Source organism: Musa acuminata, chromosome BXJ2-1 (assembly GCF_036884655.1).
Source record: "Musa acuminata AAA Group cultivar baxijiao chromosome BXJ2-1, Cavendish_Baxijiao_AAA, whole genome shotgun sequence".
Classification (NCBI taxonomy): Eukaryota; Viridiplantae; Streptophyta; class Magnoliopsida; order Zingiberales; family Musaceae; genus Musa; species Musa acuminata.
This window is the reverse complement of record NC_088338.1, coordinates 16749619-16766917: the sequence shown is the minus strand read 5'-3', so window position 1 is coordinate 16766917 and position 17299 is coordinate 16749619.

Genomic DNA, 17299 nt, shown 5'->3' with positions numbered 1-17299 from the left:
GAGTTTCATTTCTGGGCTTAGAATCATATATTTTATTTCTAGGCCATTAAGAATTTTCTACAATAATTCAACTGCTGTCTTTATGGTTAAAAACAATGAAAGTGAAAGTCGCAGTAAACACATCGACATTAAGTATTTAGCTATAAGAGAGCATATAAAAGAAAAGAAAGTGGTCATTGAGTATATTAGCATTGAATTGATGATTGCTCATCCTTTGACTAAAGGCATGCCACCTCTGAAATTCAAGGATCATGTAGAGAAAATGGGACTTGGTTCCACTTTGTAATGATATTGAAACTCTTGTATATTGTGATATTTTTTCATTCATATACACATTATTTTGAGAAAATATATTGTTACTAGATCAAAAATAAACATAAGGTTTATTCATTAAGTAATATTACCACATTAAGATTAAGAAACTAAATATTTAGCTATAAGAGAATATATAAAAGAAAAGAAAGTGGTCATTGAGCATATTAGCATTGAATTGATGATTACTCATCCTTTGACTAAAGGCATGCCACCTCTGAAATTCAAGGATCATGTAGAGAACATAAGACTTGGTTCCACTTTATAATGATATTGAAACTCTTATATATTATGATATTTTCTCATTCATGTGCATATTATTTTGAGAAAATATATTGTTACTAGACTAAGAATAAATATAAGGTTTATTCATTAAGTAATATTACCATATTAAGATTAAGAAACTAAATATATCATGATACATGGATGATAATACTTGCTCTTAGAGGACTTATCGCTATGATTCATATATTTATTTCTTAAAAAAATTATTCGATAAAGATTAATTCAAATTATTAAGCTAAACGTATAGACAAAATGAGAGAATGTAACCGTTATTATTAAATATTTTATTTAATAATAATGTAATGGTTCTCGTTAAGTTTATCATTTATTATAATCAATTTCTTCATTTAGTGTGGTTTAAATATTTTAATTTTTCATTCTAAATGTAACCATTATTATTAAAAATTTTATTTAATATCATTAAAATTCTTAATTATGGTCCAAACGTTACAAATTTGAATTAATTCTTGAACGTTATGAGTTGGTGATAATAAATATTTTTAATGGGAAAACATTTATATAAACGAGGATTTTGGTCTCTTTGAAGTCTAAAGGATTTCCTATATCATCTAAAGTGAGAGTTCTGAGTCGAGAAGTGTCAAAGTTCAAGAAGAAACCATTGCTGAAATTCTTGACAACAATGGCTAGAGGTATGCTATTTCATTTCCACATTAGTTTTCTTGTATTTCTATTATAATGGTTTAGAAACACATTTGGGTATCTAAAACTTCTAATAAGCTAAACTATCATTGTGCTCAACTTTTAATTTATCAAAATCACTAATAAGAGAAGCATGCTCCTTTTTTAACAGTTTATATTTTTTACTAACTAATTTACATTCATCAAATAAATCATGAAAAGCACTTAGTAATTCATCAAAAGATAAATTTGCATCTAATGAACTGCTGACCTCATCTCGATAACCATTAGTGCGTAGTGAGCAACTTGCTCTATGTTGGTTGGCTTCTCTTCTTCGGATGTACTTGAATCGTCCCAAGTTGTTTTAAGAGTCTTCTTCTTCTTTGATTGCTTCTTCTTTGCTTGGGGACATTCGGTTTTGAAATGTCCAGACTTCTTGCATTTGTAGCATATAACTTGTTCTTTCTTGGGTTCAAATTTATTTTTAGTGTCATTTTTAAATTTATTCCTTTTTATAAATTTTTTAAACTTTCTTGTCAGAAGTGTCAAGTCATCATCATAGTCCTCATCACTTGAATTTTCTTTCAAGTGGTCTTCTTGAGTTCTTAGTGACATATCCTTCATGTTCTTTGAAAGGCTATTCTCAAGCTCTTCATGAGCATTGCAGGTCATCTCATAGGTCATTAGTGACCCAATAAATTCTTCGAGAGGAAAGTTGCCTAAATCATTGGTCTCTTGAATGACCGTTACTTTAGGGTCCCAACTCTTTGGATGGGATCTCAAGATTTTATTAATAAATTTAAAATTTAAAAAATATTTATCAAGAGTTTTCAAACTATTGACGACATCTGTAAAATGGGTGTACATGTCGATAATAGTCTCGCTTGGCTTCATCTGAAATAATTCATAAGTATGAACTAAAAGATTTATCTTTGACTCCTTTACTCTGCTAGTGCCTTCGTGAATAATTTCGAGTGTGTGTCAAATATCAAAAGTCATTTCATAAATAGACACTTGATTGAACTCGTTTTTATCTAAAGTACAAAACAAGTTATTCATAGCCTTGGCATTTAAAGTGAAAGTCTTCTTCTCCAACTCATTCCAATCACTCATTGGAAGAAAATATTTTTTAAAGTCATTTTTCACAAGATTCTATAACTCAAAATCTATTAAAATTAGAAAGATCTTCATTCTAGTCTTCAAATATGTGTAATTCGTCCCATTAAACATGGGAGGATGTGTAATTGAATGACCATCTTTGTTATCGATAATTGTCGTCTCTCTTAGGTTTCAAACCAAACAAGAGTGATCTCACTCTAATACCAATTGTTAGGATCAAGAGTGGCACTAAGAGGAGGAAGAGGGAGGGGGGAGTGGTGAGTTAGTGCAATGAAAAAATTATGTCAATTTGAAAGCCTTCGTACGATAAAAATCGGTTTCGACTCAAATCATTTGCTTCACTTTGAATTAGTAGAGAAGAAAAGGTTGGGGAGTTTGTAATGTAGTAAAGTTGAATACAGTAAAGAGAATTTATAGTAAAGAAAGAACACACCGGAATTTATAGTGGTTCACTCATTGTGACCTACATCCACTTCTGATTCCTCCTCCGTCGAGGTCACCAGTATCCACTGATGGTCCTCCTTCAATAGGCGAAGACCAACCACCTCTTTATAATGCTTTCTCATTTTCATGGGTTTAAGAGATAACCCTTACAAGCCTCACTCCTCTTTCTTGGATGATTACAAAGCTAAGAGAGGGAGGAGGAGGACTCTTCTCACTTTTATAACACTTTTAATACCCCTAACACTTAAGATTTTTTCACACTTTTGATTGCACTTTGTTACCCTTTCATGTAGAAAAGGGTGGGGTATTTATAGGCCCCAATGGCTTTAGAATTTGAGCCAAAAAGTATCATTTCCCTGTATTTCGGGGTACTAGCGGTACCATCGCCATTATTGGGACGTACTACCGCCTATAGACTGACACTAGGTGGTACCATCACTTAGTTTGGGTGGTACGACCACCTGACAAAGCTCGGAGATCGAGCTCTAGTGGTACCACCACCTAACAGTATTAACTGTTAGCAATACCACCACCCAGAACACTTAGGAGACCGAGTCCCAAGCGGTTCCACTACCGGTCGTGATTTTAGGTGCTGAATAGGCTATTCAATCTAGCCCAATTTAGCCCTGTTAAAGGCCCAGTTAGCTCCTAATTTAGTTAGTGGGATTATCTCCTAATCCTAACTCAATTTATGATCTAACTACGATAATTAAGAAATTTAACAAAGCATTCTAGTTCTGGTATGTCAATTGTTCTTCCGACGAGCTTCCGACAAACTTTCGACGATCTCTCGGTAATGTTCCAGTGGACTTCCGACAAGCCCCTAGACTTCACGACGATCTTCTTAGTAAGTTCTGACAAGCTTCTTTGGCAAGCTCATGGACTTCTCGATTAATTCTAGCAAAACTTCCGACAAATGTCCGAACTTCCGACGAACTCTTGAACTCCCAACGAAATCTCGATCTTGACTTCGACACAACATTTGCTTTATGTCTTACTACTATCGTAGTTAATTCTGCATACTTTTCTCAACATATAGATTAGATCAAATAATTTACCAATTGATTTCATCATCAAAATCCGAGATTCAACTATACATGCAAGGTAGGGCCTTTAACAAAGGTGGTTGGATTTTAGTGAGAGCTACTCACAAATTCGATTTTGCCTCTTCTATGAATGTAACCCTTATTGGCAAGGATCATGTTTAAAGTCTTGCTACCAATCTCAAATTTTTCTAAAGTTTCTTTGAGTAGCAATTTTTCCTTCTCAAGTGTCTCTAAGTGTTCACACTTTGTGCATGGAGGTAAAGAAGGATTATCATGCTTAAATTTTTTTAAATTAATATTTAAAAGGGCATGCTCTTTTTCAAAGAATTATACTTTTTGCTCGTTATTCTACATTCATCAAATAATTCATGAAAATCACTTTAAAGCTCATTGAAAGATAAATTTACATCTAATGAACTGCTTACCTCATCTCCGATAGTCATTAGTGTATAGTTAGCGATCTCCTTGTTGCTTTGTTCTTCACCTTCGGAATCGCTCGAATCATCCCACGTTGCTTTGAGTGCCTTCTTCTTCTTTGGTTGTTTTTTCTTCATTTGGGGACATTCGCTTTTGAAATATCCCGACTTCTTGCATTCGTAGCATATACCTTGTTCTTTCTTGGGTTTAATTTTATTTTTAGTGTTAATTTTAGATTTATTTATTTTTATAAATTTTTTGAACTTTCTTGTCAAGAGAAGTTATCATCATAATCCTCATCAATTGAATTTTCTTTTAAGTAGTCTTAATAAGTTCTTAGTGTCATATCCATTCTGTTCTTTAGAATGTTATTCTCAAGCTCTTCATGAGCATTGCAAGTCATTTCGTAGGTCATTAAAGACCTAATAAGTTCTTCGAGAGGAAAGTTGTTTAAGTCTTTGGCTTTTTGAATTGTTCTTACTTTAGGATCTCAAATCTTTAGGAGGAATCTTAATATTTTGTTAACAAGTTCAAAATTAGAAAAACTTTTACCAAATCCTTTTAGACCATTGATGACTTCCGTAAACCGGGTGTACATGTCTCAAATGGTCTCACCTGGTTTCATTCGAAACAATTCATAAGTATGGACAAAAAGATTAATTTTGGACTCCTTTACTCTACTAGTGCGCTCGTGAATAATTTCAAGTGTATGCCAAATATCGAAAGTCATTTCATAAATAAACATTTGATTGAACTCATTTTTATCTAAAGCGTAAAACAAGACATTCATAGCCTTGGCATTTAAAGTGAAAGTATTTTTATCTAACTCATTCCAATCGTTCATTGGAAGAGAAGACTTTTGAAAGTCATTTTCAATAATATTCCGTAACTCAAAATCCATAAAAATTAGAAAACTTCTCATTCTAATTTTTCAATAGGTGTAATCCATCCCATTGAACATGAGTGGACATATGATTGAGTGACCCTCTTAGTTGCCGACAAATGTCATCTCTCTTATGTTTTAAACCAAAATGAGAGTGACCTTACTTAGATACTAATTGTTAGAATCAAGAGCAGCACTAAGAGGGGGGGATGGTGAATTAGTGCAGCGAAAAAATTACGTCGATTTGAAAATCTTCATACGATAAAATTCAATTCCGACGAAAACTATTTAGTTTTTCTTGAATGAGTAGAGAAGAGGGGATTAGATGGTTTGTAATGAAGTAAATTTGAATAGAGTAAAGAGATTAAGCAACAAGGAATAAACACATTGGAATTTATAGTGGTTTGGTCATTGTGACCTACATCCACTTCTAATTCCTCCTCCGTCGAGGTCATCGGCATCCATCAATGGTCTTCCTTCAATTGGCAAAGACTAACCACCTCTTTACAGTGCTTTCTTCTTTTCATGGGTTTAGGAAATAACTCTTACAAGCATCACACCTCTTCTTGGATAATTACAAAGCTAAAAAAAGAGAGGACTCTTCTCACTTTTACAACACTTTTAACACCCTAACACTTAGAGTTTTTTTGCACACTTTTTGAATGCACTTTGTTACCCTTTCATGCAAAAAGGGATGGGGTATTTATAGGCCCTAATAGCTTCAAAATTAGAGCAAAAAAATGTCTCATCCTGAATTTTCGAGGTACTAGCAGTACCACCGCTTAACACTCTTAACACTAGGTGGTATCACCGCCTAGTCTAGCGGTACTACTGCTTGATAGAGTCTCGGATACTGAGCTCTGGTAGTACCATCGCCTAATAAGGCGGTACCACCACTTGACAAGGCGGTACCACCGCTTGGCAGGTAATAACTGCCAGTGGTACCATCGCTTAGTCTGGGTAGTACCACTGCCCAAACCACTAGGGAAACCATTCCCTGAGCGGTTCTACCGCCCCAGTCTAGCGATGCCACGACCAAATAGGGTCTAGTAATCTGGTTGGGCCTTGAATTCGGCTTATACCAGTCTAATTAAGGGCCCAGTTGGCCCCTAACTAAGTTAGTGGGATTACCTCCCAAACCTAACCCTAATTATGTGCTAACTATGATTCTTAAGGCATACACTAAGCAAAACAAGTCTGGTTAGTTTAAGTTTCTTCCAACGAGCTTCCAACGATCTTCCAGCAAACTTTCGACAATCTCTTGGCAATATTCCAACAGACTCCCGGTAAGCTCTTGGACTTTCGGTCAATTCCGGCAAAACTTCCGACGAACGTTTGGACTTCTAGCGAACTCTCGAACTCCCAACGAAATCTTGATCTTTACTCTAGCACTTCATTTTGCTTTATGCCTTAATCGTTATTGTAGTTAATCCTGCACACTTTTCTTAACATATAGATTTGATTAAATAATTTATCAATTGATTTTATCATCGAAATCCAAGATTTAACATCAACACCATCGTTACAAGATGAGTCTGATTCGATGATATAATCTCGAGGGACTCGACTAAGCATACCATATCCTCAGGTCACCAGTGACATCTCTAGATCGTAGACAAGATAGCGAATCGCGATATAGGTGAGCCTCGAGGGACTCGACCAACTCAACCTATGTCGGGAATCGGTCCCTACCTATAACAATGGAAGGCCACATAGGTTAAACTAATTGCTTCATATTTATCGACTTAATATTATCGAGAGAGGAGATTTTGATTTGGTCTCCTAATGTAACATGTCATATATATATATATATATATATATATATATATATATATATATATATATATATATATATATATATATATATATATATATATATATATATATATATATATATATATATATATATATGTATGTATGTATACAAATATATATATATATATATATATATATATATATGTATGTATGTATACAAATATATATATATATATATATATATATATATATGTATGTATGTATACAAATATATATATATATATATATATATATATATATATGTATGTATGTATACAAATATATATATATATATATATATATATATATATATATATGTATGTATACAAATATATATATATATATATATATATATATATATGTATGTATACAAATATATATATATATATATATATATATATATATATATGTATGTATACAAATATATATATATATATATATATATATATGTATGTATACAAATATATATATATATATATATATATATATATGTATGTATACAAATATATATATATATATATATATATATATATTTATATATATATATATATATATATATATATATATATGTATGTATACAAATATATATATATATATATATATATATATATATATATATATATATATATATATATGTATGTATACAAATATATATACATATCTAGTAGGCATATAATCAATCACACATCATATGGGTAATCACACCAAATGATCATGGACCATATCCTAATATGATCAAGCCCGAGCTAGTAAGCTTGATCACTCACATCAAGATCAATGTGTGTAACGGTGCATCTCCATGCCTTGTGATCGTCCATCTCGTCATCGTCGGTTCCGTCGGCATCTCGGTGCATCTTCATACATTACGATCATTCGTCTCAGTCTCGTAGGTTCCATTATCATTTCCATGCTCCTGTTGTGCCTTCTGATGTAATTACAACTTAATCATAGGCATGTAGGCCCAACAATAAATAAGAAATAAATTAGAGGCTCATAGGCCTCAATAATAATAATAATCACATCACACATACACACATCACACGATCCATGATCATCTGTCCACATACCACATGTACATATTGTTAGGATCAAGAGTGGCACTAAAAGAGGGAGGGGGGTGAATTAGTGCATCGAAAAAATTACATCGATTTGAAAATCTTCATATGATAAAATTCGATTCTAATGAAAACCGTTTATTTTTCTTAAGTCAGTAGAGAAGAGGGGATTTGGATAGTTTGTAATGAAGTAAAGTTGAATGCAGTAAAGAGATTAAGCAGTAAGGAATGAACACACTGGAATTTATAGTGGTTCGATCGTTGTGACCTACATCCACTTCTGATTTCTCCTCCTGGTTGGGCCTTAAATCTAGCACAAACTAGTCTAATTACGGGCCCAATTGGCCCCTAACAGAATTAGTGGAATTACCTCATAAATCTAACCTTAATTATATGCTAACTATGGTTCATAAGGCAAATACTAAGCAAATCAAGTCCGGTTAGTCTAGGTTTCTTTCAGCGATCTTCTGGCGAACTTTCGACGATCTCTCGGTAATGTTCCAGTGGGCGAGTTCCGATGAGCTTCTTTGTCAAGCTCCTGGACTTCTCGGTTAATTCCGGTAAAACTTTGGATAAACGTCCAAATTTCCGACGAACTCTTGAACTCCCAACGAAATCTTGATCTTAACTCTAGCACTTCATTTTGCTTTATGCCTTGATTGCTATCGTAGTTAATCTTGCATACTTTTCTTAACATATAGATTTGATCAAATAATTTACCAATTGATTTCATCATCAAAATCTAAGATTCAACAATCTCTCCTTTTTTGATGATAGAAATCAATTGATGATAAAGTTAATCTTAACTCCCCCTATCAATATACCATACTTGAGAAAAGACACTGTTAAATTCAAGGCCTTTGAATTCATACATCAAACTAATAAGTTATATTCATTTAAACTTATCAACATGCATATCATGATACTTATCATGATTTACCAATTCAAAATACGATACCATATATTTATTAATAAAAATAATGTTAAGGCATGACATCTATTTTCAAGTCCAATAATGATAGACAATTATCATTTTCAAGTATGATACGAATTTCAAATATAAAATTTAGCAAGATGACAATTTTCGATAAAAGATGGCAATTCATCATTTTGAGGCATGATATCAATTGTAAATAGTAAGTTATGCTCATGATGCCTTATCATAATGATAGACAATTATCAAGCATTCATGAAACATTTCAAGTATCTATAACACATATGATGCATGTGAAATACATTTTGATATGTTTCAAGTATTTTTGATGTGTTGTGATGTATTTGATGATTCTAATTATATTTCAAGCATTCATAAAACATACAAGCATTTACGATAAGATACATTTTATATATTTATCTCAATCATTCATAATGCTAATTTGTCATCAATTTACTATTGAATCTCGTATTTTGATGATGAAACCAATTGATAATTATGTTTATGTTTAACTGCATTTTGAGTGATGCAGGTCTACTCGATCAGGATTAGATAATTAAGGCAGGAGGAATTGACGTTGCGCCGGAGGAGATCACGTTAGGATATTGGATGGCAGAAGGCTTCGGACGTCGGGCATCGGGCCAAGAGCAGAATTGCGCCAAGGATATCGGCATTGCGGAGGTCAACCGCCGATTGGGCAACAAGCCGCAAGAGAGGACGATGCGCCGAAGAATCGGACGAAGCGCCAACCAATGACGTGCCGGGCAACAGAATGTCAATTCGCTTTATAATAATTGTCTAGATCGGAGTAGAGTTTTTGCTTGTGTGTGCAGGATTAACTACGATAATGACGAAGACATAAAGCAAAATAAAGTGTCGAAGTCAAGCACGAAGGATTCATTGCGAGTTCGAGAGTTCGACGGAAGTCTGAAGGTTCGTCGGGAATGCTGCAGGAACTAGCCAAGAATGAGTAGGGAGCTTGCCGAAGGGTTTTTCAGAAGCTCGCCGGAAGGTTCGTTGGAAGTTCGCGGAGCTCACCGAGAAAGATCGGAGCTTACCGAAGAAGCTCATCGGAACTCGCCAAGATCAAATCGTGAAGTCTAGGAGCTTGCCGGGAGTCCGCAGAATGGTTTCCGAGAGTTTATCGGAAGACCGCCGAAAGCTCGCTGGAAGAAGCATTGACTTACGGACTTTGTAATAGCTTAGAAAATATCTTTAAATTCATAGTTAGCATGTTAATTAGGATTAGGATTAGGATTAGGTATTAATCCTATAACCCAAGTATGGACCAATTGGGCCCGAGTTCGGACTAGTTTGGGCCAAGTTTAGAGCCCAACCAGTGAGCTGAATTGGCCTAGGCGGTGGCACCGCCTAGGCTAGGCAGTGGCACCGCCTAGGCTGGGCAGTGGCACCGCCTAGCACCCGAGAGCTGGGCGGTGGCACCGCCCAACACTATCAATGTCTGATAGTGACAGGCGGTGGCACCGCCACTGACAGGCGGTGGCACCGCCACTGATAGGCGGTGGCACCGCCAGCATCGGGAACCCAAAGAGAATTCAAATTTTGGAGCCCAAATTTGAATCCTTTTGAGGCCTATAAATACCCCTCAAATCTCAGCTGAGATTATAACTTTTTGAGCAGCAATTGTTTGAGAGAAAGGTCTTAGAAAAGTCTTTGCTAGTTTTGTTTTCAATTTGCTAGTGTTCACCTCCTTCTTTCTTGCTAAAAATCTGTAAGAGAGTGAACCGCTTGTAAAAGGTTGTAAGAGGGGTATTTGCCCTTCCATTTTAAGAGATTTGCTAGTGGAAGGTGGGAGCCTCATCGAAGAGGGGCCTCGCAAGTGGATGTAGGTCATTTGACCGAACCACTATAAAATCGGCGTGATTTCTGGTTTGCATTTACTTATTGTCAATTACATTACTGCAAACCATTTGCACTTTAATGCTCTACTTCTTTGTCTCCATCTTACTTATCTCTTCAAGTTAAAACGTAATCGAAACGGTTTCAAACGAAAATGTTACTTTTATCGTTCGAAGTTTTCGAAAGTGTTTAAATCGTAAAAAGTTTATCACACTTTACCGCTGCACTAATTCACCCCCCCCCCCCCCCCCCCCCCCCCCCCTCTTAGTGCTGCTCTGATCCTAACAATTGGTATCAGAGCCCGGTATTTCTCATTTCAGATTTACACCCGAGAGAAATGGCTCTTCATGGCTTTCAAGAGGGCTTATCGGTTGTTCATCCACCATTGTTTAACGGATTGGACTACACTTATTGGAAAACTCGAATGAGAGTTTTCTTGATTTCTATGAATTTGGATGTATGGAATATCATTGAAAATGGTTTTCAACTTCCCTCTAAACCGATGAACGAATGGTCGGATTTGGAGAAGAAATATTTTTCTTTAAACGCAAAAGCTATGAATGCCTTATTTTGTGCTTTGGACAAAAATGAGTTCAATCGGATTTCTACGTGCGAAACATCTTTCGATATTTGGCGAACACTTGAAATCACGCACGAGGGAACTAGTAGAGTCAGAGACTCGAAAGTTAACATTTTATTGCATGATTTTGAGCTTTTTCAAATGCAACCAAGCGAGACTATAGGCGACATGTACACCCGTTTCACGGATGTCGTTAATAATCTAAGAGTTCTTGGTAAACCTTTTTCAAATTTTGATCTCGTAAGCAAGATCTTAAGATCCCTTCCAAAAAGGTGGGATTCTAAAATAACCGCAATACAAGAAACAAAAGATTTAAATATTTTTCCACTTGAAGAACTAATTAGGTTGTTGATGACATATGAAATGGTGCACAATACACATGATAAACAAAATCACCTTCCAAAGAACAGGAAGGATTTGGAACTCCGGACAAATTGATACCACTTGAGCAATGACTCAAGTGATGAGGACAATGATGAACTTGAATTTCGAACACTAAATCTTAATAAGTTTATTAAACAAAAATCTAAAATAAACAATGAACTTGAACGGAGGAAGAGGCCAAAGAAGAGGAAGGCAACCAAGGATGAATCAAGAACTTCCAAAGGTGAAACGGCGAATTGGGCTTTGATGGGCTTCGACTACAAGGTAAGTAACTCAACTCTCTTGAATTATTTTGAAATTACCTGATGTTTTCCATGATGCATTTTCTCTTTTCTTTTGAATAATTATTTTTCTTGAAAATTGTATATTTTATGTTAATAGAATAAAATGTTAGATTTAAATAATCATATATATGTGCTTGAGAAGCAAGAATGTGTATTTTGATGATTTCTATATTAACCTTCAATGATGATGCATGGTTTTTATATGGAAGGCTTGATGATTTTTTTTTAAACCTTGTCTTTGGTTTTCAAATATGATGTATGTTTTTGACATAAGAACAAAACTTGAGAATGCTAATATAAAGTCAATCACATAAATTAAAACTAAAGAAGTTTTAGTTATCTATAAGAATCATTCAAAATTATGTTCAATGAAACCATTGCATAATGATGTAATGAAAATATTAAACATTTTGAAACCATGTTTTAGTGTCATGCATAATGATCATGCTTAATAAATTTCAAAATTATTCATATGAATCTTGTGATTTATGGATTATTGATTTTTACCATAATGAAAGTGCCTTATTAATCTTTGTTGTAATAAATCTTACACTTTCGGTTTTAAACATTATACATGTTTTTATTTGGTATAAGTGAAATAAAATCATATGAATTGAAACAACTAAAAAGAGGAAAATATTTTTTCCTTGAAAAATTATTTTTCTCTATCCTATTGATCTTGATGTTTATTATGATAAATCTATGTATACCATTTTGAATCTCTTGAAAGTAATGTTGATATTTTGATGATTTTGATGATTTAAATTTGAAATGAGTTTTATCAAAATCATGATATTGATTTCTTGGAATAACATGAGATTACCTTTGATGATCATTTTGATTCATGGAATTTTGGATTCATGACTTGGTCTTACATTTGTTTATGAGATGGTTGAAATCTTTGTACGTTTGAATTCTTCCCTTCTCCTTTCAATTTATGCATGTTATATGTTAAAGATTTAAAACCATGTTTTGGTATCATGCATATCTAAGAAATATTGATGTGACAAATTGAATAAGTTGAAAATGAATGATGATTTTTCTCTTGAATATAACTGTGATATTTTTTTTATATAAATCATCATTTTGATTTCTCGACATTCGATACATGAGATTTTATTATAAATCAAAATTTCTCATTAATCGATCTTCTACGATTTTACTTGATATTCTCTTGAGAGGAGATTTTCTAAATGAATCATGATTTTTCCTTGTGAGTTCTTGGAGTTATTACTTGATTTTTCTTTTAAAACAAGATCTCTTCTTTGTACTCCTATGATTTTTCTTGATATTTTATTTAAAGAAGATATTTACTATATGAATCATGTCTTTTGGTATTCAAATGATTTTATCCTTCATGACATGATTTCTTTGTATTTATGGCTTGCATGGCTTGAAATGTTTTGGTATAATGCATGCAATGATGAAATATTCATAAAGTTAAATGATGTATGCAATACTTATGATAATGATGTACATGATGTATTTATTGCATATGATGTGTATCATGGATGCTTTAAATGATGAATGTTTGGTATCATGATCAACATGTTGATAAATGTTTAAAAATTTTAATGTTTGAGTATCATGTATGATATGCTTATTAATGATGATTGATTTATTTTTTGGTATCGTGCATGAAAAATAAGGTTATTGAAATTGTGTATGTTTTAATTTGAATATATAATGATGCACAAATAAGAATGATACTTACCTTTGTCATAATATGAAAATTGATATAAGGGTCTTCCTTTCTTTTTGACAATGACAAAGGGGGAGCAAGAATTTCTAGCGTGGACATCATGAAAAGAGGCAAACTAACTAGCTTGCACAATTCAAGATGAAAGCAAAAATTACACTTCTCAAAAGAGAAGATGCAAATGTAACATTTGCCAAATTGTTTGCTTGCCTCATGTAAAACATTATCTCTTGCTAGTTTAGCATTTTTGCTAGCTTGTATGTCGTAAAACTTGATCACTTTTTCAAACATTTTGCTAGCTTACACTTTGCAAAGAAAGCAAAAATGACACTTCTAGAATAAAGAGCTTGTTATTTTGAACATCAGAAGCTTGCCTATCTTAAGAAACAAAAATTGCAAAAGTGCTATCTTGCCTATCTCAAGAAGCAAAACTTGCAACTTGCACATTGCAATAGGAAGCAAGAATTATAAGCTTACACAAGAAAGCTATCTTGCATTTGCTTTCGAAATTTTTGCTAGCTTGTATATTGTGAAACTTACATATCGTAAAAATTGCTAGCTTGTAGTCTAAAGAGAAGCAAAAAGTTGCTATCTCAAAAGAAGCAAATGTGCTACCTTGCCTATCTTAAGAGGCAAAAATGCTAACTTGCACATCTAGCAAAACTTGACAAATTTGCATATTTCAAGAAGCAAGAGTTGCTTTCTTGAACATCTCAATATTGCTAGCTTGCATGATGTAGAACTTGCTATCTTGAACATTACCAAAAGTGCTATCTTGTATGTTGTAAAACTTGCATATCTAAAACTTGATAGCTTGAATGTCCTAAGCATGATGCATTACTTGCTAAATTTTCTAGCTTCAAAACTGCATGATGATAAAACTTAATATTATGTTTTTTCATGCAATGAGTTGAACTTATATTACAAACACAAAGAATAGTTGTACTTCTCCTTTTTGTTGATGACAAAGGGGGAGAAGTATGTTGATGACATGATATGCATAAGTCTATGCATGAGTTCATAATGACGTGTTGCAAGTATTCATGATGAATATTGCAATGACTTGAATTCAATTTGAATTCAAGGTTCTATCAATATGGCATATTGATAGGGGGAGTTTGTTTAAACTCCGGGAGTCAAGTTTATCTCCGTCATCAATTGGTTGTCATCATCAAAAAGGGGGAGATTGTTGAATCTCGTATTTTGATGATGAAACAAATTGATAATTATGTTTATGTTTAACTGTATTTTGAGTGATGCAGGTCTACTCGATCAGGATTAGACAATTAAGGCAGGAGGAATTGACGTTGCGTCGGAGGAGATCACATTAGGATATTGGATGGCAGAAGGCTTCGGATGTCGGGCATCGGGCCAAGAGCAGAATTGCGCCAAGGATATCGGCGTTGCGGAGGTCAACCGCCGATTGGGCAACAAGCCGCAAGAGAGGATGATGCGCCAAAGAATCGGACGAAGCGCTAACCAATGACGTGTCGGGCAACAGAATGTCAATTCTCTTTATAATAATTGTCTAGATCGGAGTAGAGTTTTTGCTTGTGTGTGCAGGATTAACTACGATAACGATGAAGACATAAAGCAAATCAAAGTGTCGGAGTCAAGCACGAAGGATTCATTGTGAGTTCGAGAGTTCGACGGAAGTCCGAAGGTTCGTCGGGAATGCTGCCGGAACTAGCCAAGAATGAGTAGGGAGCTTGCCGAAGGGTTTTTCGGAAGCTCGCCGGAAGGTTCGTTGGAAGTTCGCGGAGCTCGCCGAGAAAGATCGGAGCTTGACGAAGAAGCTCATCGGAACTCGCCAAGATCAAATCGTGAAGTCTAGGAGCTTGCCGGGAGTCCGCAGAATGGTTTCCGAGAGTTTATCGGAAGACCGCCGGAAGTTCGTCGGAAGCTCGCTGGAAGAAGTCTTGACTTACGGACTTTGTAATAGCTTAGAAAATGTCTTTAAATTCATAGTTAGCATGTTAATTAGGATTAGGATTAGGTATTAATCCTATAACCCAAGTAGGGGCCAATTGGGCCCGAGTTCAGACTGGTTTGGGCCAAGTTTGGAGCCCAACCAGTGAGCTGAATTGGCCTAGGCGGTGGCATCGCCTAGGCTGGGCGGTGGCACCGCCCAGCACCCGAGAGCTGGGCGGTGGCACCGCTTGACTGGGCGGTGGCACCTCCCAGCACTGTCAATGTCTGACAGTGACAGGCGGTGGCACCGCCAGCATCGAGAACCCAAAGAGAATTCAAATTTTGGAGCCCAAATTTGAATCCTCTTGAGGCCTATAAATACCCTCAAATCTCAGCTGAGATTACGACTTTTTGAGCAGCAATTGTTTGAGAGAAAGGTCTTAGAAAAGTCTTTGCTAGTCTTGTTTTCAATTTGCTAGTGTTCACCTCCTTCTTTCTTGCTAAAAATCTGTAAGAGAGTGAACCGCTTGTAAAAGGTTGTAAGAGGGGTATTTGCCCTTCCATTTCAAGAGATTTGCTAGTGGAAGGTGGGAGCCTCATCGAAGAGGGGCCTCACAAGTGGATGTAGGTCATTTGACCGAACCACTGTAAAATCGACGTGATTTCTAGTTTGCATTTACTTATTGTCAATTACATTACTGCAAACCATTTGCACTTTAATGCTCTACTTCTTTGTCTCTGTCTTACTTATCTCTTCAAGTTAAAACGCAATCGAAACGGTTTCAAACGAAAACGTTACTTTTATCGTACGAAGTTTTCGAAAGTGTTTAAATCGTAAAAAGTTTATCACACTTTACCGCTACACTAATTCACCCCCCCCCCTCTTAGTGCCGCTCCGATCCTAACATTTACCATATTTCTCTCCCTTTGTCATCAACATAAAGGAGAACCATTCAACAATGAAAGTGTAGTAAAAAATAATTCAAGCAAGTTCCACACCAATTTATCCAAGTTAGTAAAAATGAGAAGTTAAGCAAAAACTTTACATGATAACTACTTCTGGATAAGCTAACATTTTTACTTTGGATGCACAAAAGCTTTTTGTGGTTCTTCTTGAGATGTGCAAATTTCTTTCTCCCTTTGTCATAAAAATAAGAAGAAGAGGAAGAAGAGTATGGAAGGAATTCATCAAGAATCAAATTCATGAAAGGATTTTAACCAAGTCAAATGAAAATAAATGAGTTTCATTAAATCAAGCTTCTAGTTCAACAAGAAGAAGGGATTTATGAAAAGAATCAAGATATCCATATGAAATCAAATCCCCATTCTTGCAAGTGATCATCACATGCTAAAAATTCATAAAATTTTTCTTTCATGAGAAGAGTAAGGAGCATCAAATGTAGGATCAAAAATCCATGAATAAAACTTCATAAATCAAATCTATTTCTCATTAAAAAATATATCAAAAATCATTAAGTTGGTAGAGCAATGGTATGAAATAAATTTTATACCAAGTAAATTGATAATCCAAATTTCATGAAAGCTTTTTAAAAAAATCGAGAAAGTTCGGAAAAGATATATAACAAACTCATGTATTCGGACAATTTAACATCCCTAACTTTATAAATAACAATATATCAAGTTTTAAATACC